Source organism: Nothoprocta perdicaria, unplaced genomic scaffold (genome assembly GCF_003342845.1).
Source record: "Nothoprocta perdicaria isolate Ctin4 unplaced genomic scaffold, notPer1 scaffold_558, whole genome shotgun sequence".
In the NCBI taxonomy this organism is placed as follows: Eukaryota; Metazoa; Chordata; class Aves; order Tinamiformes; family Tinamidae; genus Nothoprocta; species Nothoprocta perdicaria.
Genome location: NW_020455819.1, coordinates 50,383 through 53,144, shown reverse-complemented (window position 1 = coordinate 53,144; position 2,762 = coordinate 50,383).

Here is a 2,762-nt window from a genome sequence, read left to right as displayed (position 1 = left end):
CCGGCAGCCGCGGGGGGGCTTTTCCGGAGGGAATCCGCAGCCGGAGCCCCCCCGGCTCCCGGCGTCTCGTTCCGCTCGTGCATCCCGACCCGTCGCATCCGTCGCTGCGCGGGGGCTCCGGACACGGCGGGAAGGGGCGGCCCCGGAGCCGGGGAGGCGGCGGAGGCTTTTCCCGCTGCCTCCGCTCCGGAAGTTGTTCCCAGCCGGAGGCATCAAATTCCATCCTCCTTAGCCCGTTATTGCATTTAATTGGGTCAAATCCGGCTCCGGAGCGGGAATGCAGGGACAAAGGCCTGGAAGTCCCAGGCTTTGTGTCGCGGCTGCAGTGATCCTGGCTCCGGATTCATTGCGGGATGATCCCGGATGGCCGGGAAGGACCAGGTGGGTTGGGACAACCCGCTGGAGCAGGTAGCGACTTTGTCGGGATTGAATCCGCTGGMGGTTGATCCCGAGGATTCCCAAGGATTGACTCGGGGCTCCACTTTTGTGAGGATTTTCCTATGGGAAGCTGCTCGGCTCCGTCTAGAGATCCGGGTATAGGGAGGCTTTGCCAGCGTTCCCGAAGTCCGGAACCCTTGTGACATCCGGACTTGGAATGGGGGCCAGATGCAGGTGCTGGGAATGGAGGAGCTCATGGAAAACGGGACCTTTTCCCGGCGCTGGCGGAGCGGAGACCGTTCCCTCCRGATCGATGCCGGGCGCTCCGGGCATTCGCACGTGCCGATCCCGGCCGTGCTCCGCCTTTGTTTTCCCGCTGCCGGACCCCGCGGAATTCCGGCTGCCCGGAATTCCGGCTGCCCGCGGGACTTCCTTCCCCGCTCTGCGGAGCGAGAGGCGGGAAGCGCCGGGAGCCGCTTCCTTCCTTCCTTCCCGCTCCGCTCCATCCAGCAGCCGGATCCCGGCACCTTCCCCGCAGGCCCTCTCCGGCCGCGTTCCCTTCGGAACGATCCCTTCGGCGCGGCGGGGGGATTTGGCGGGATTATCCGCTCCGTGTCCGTCCCCGGGTGCTTTAATCCGCCGCCGCTTCCCGCCCGGCGCTCTCGCCCATTAATTCCCGGTGATTAAAGGGGYGCCGGGAGGCGAAGGGATCCGGAGAGGGATCCGCTTCCGAGGGGGCCGGAATGGGAAGCCCGAGGAGGTGCTGGCTCGTTGTCCGATCCCGTCTTGTTCCCTGCCTCTGGAATTCCTCCTCGCGCCGTTTTCCAGCAGCGACGGAGCCGGTTCTCCTTTCGGGAATTTAGCCCTGGMTCCCGATTTTCCTTTTTAAACCGGCTCCGTCCTCCGCTTTGTCCCAGATCCCGCTGGGTTTTAATCCGGGATCTTCCATTGTGGCTGCTGCCTCTCGCAGCCCCCGCGGCGGCCGCTCCGATGAATCTCCCGGGCCTTTTCCCTTGGGAATGGGGGGCGTTTGTGGGGGTCCCGGAGCACCGCGGTCCGGGAAGCGACACCGGGAAGCCAGGAGCGGGTGGGAAGCAGGATGAGGCCGAATCTGGGCCCTGGGCCGGCTCCCAATCCMTGAGTTTTCCCTATGGGATGTTGAGTCTGCAGGGCGAGCGTTTTTAGGGAATTCTGAGGGAATTTGGGGTCGCCCGGACACGGAACACCCTGATCCGGCTGTTTCCTGACCGGCACATTGGCCGCATGGATCGCTCTGGAATAGCGGAGCCCTGGGATAGCGGGAACGCCGCTCTYGGAGCGCTCCCGCGGCTCGTCCCGGCATTCCCAGCTCTCGGAGAACCCCCCCCTCTTCCCGGCGTTCCGGGCCTTTGTGCCGCCCGGGAGGGAGGGGGAGCTGCGGGGCCGGCGATCCCTGGGAATTATCCCGGCCTTTGAGCGGCCGGGAAGCGYGGAGCGCATCTGCTGCCCCTTTGATCCGGCACAAAGGCGCCGGGGGCCCGTTCCCAGGGAAGGGCGGAATTGGCCTCCCATGGAGCGGCGCCGGGATGCTCCCATCGCTCCCGGGATGCTCCGATCACCCCCGGATGCTCCCGGGCCCTTCCCTGCAGCCGGGCTCCAGGCTCCTCCTCGCCCAACGCTCCATCGTTTCGGGAGCGCTCCGGGATCCGAGCGAGCCCCTTCCCGGCCGCTGGAGCCTCGATCCGGAGTGAGGGGCRGCCGAGCGCTCCGGAGCGCCGGGATTCGCCGGGGCTGTGAAATCAGCGGCTAAATAAACCCGGAGCGGGCGGGAAGGCCGCCGGCTCGGGCTATTTAAAGCGCCGGAGCCGCTCCGGTAACGCGATCCCTGCGGATCGTTCCGATCCGCCGCGGCCCTCGCCGGGATGCGGCGGCGGCTCGTGCGGATCCGGGCTCGCTTCCTCCTCCCCGGGCCAATCCGCTGTGGAGCCGGGGGGAAAAGAAGGGAAAAGGCAGGAAAATCGTTGCCGGGCGGCACAGATGGGTCTGACAGAACTGGGTTACGGAGCAGCGCAGGGAAAGCGGCTCGCGGCGCRGCCGCTTCCCGGGAAAACACTTGGGAGGCGCCCGGGAAAGGGCCGGCCCTCCGGAGAGGTGGAGGTGGCGCAGCCCGGAGCGCTGGTTTGGGGGGGATAGCAAAGCGGGAATAGGGGATCGGGAAGGCAGCACGGAGGCTCTGGGAATGAGGAGGCCGGGAAAGCAGCACGGAGGCTCTGGGAATGAGGGGGCCGGGAAGGCAGCACGGAGGCTCTGGGAATAAAGGGTCTGGGAAGGCAGCGCGGAGGCTCCTGGAAAGCAGGGGGACTGGAAGGTGTCATAGGGGCTCCCGGGAATGAAAGGGCCGGGAA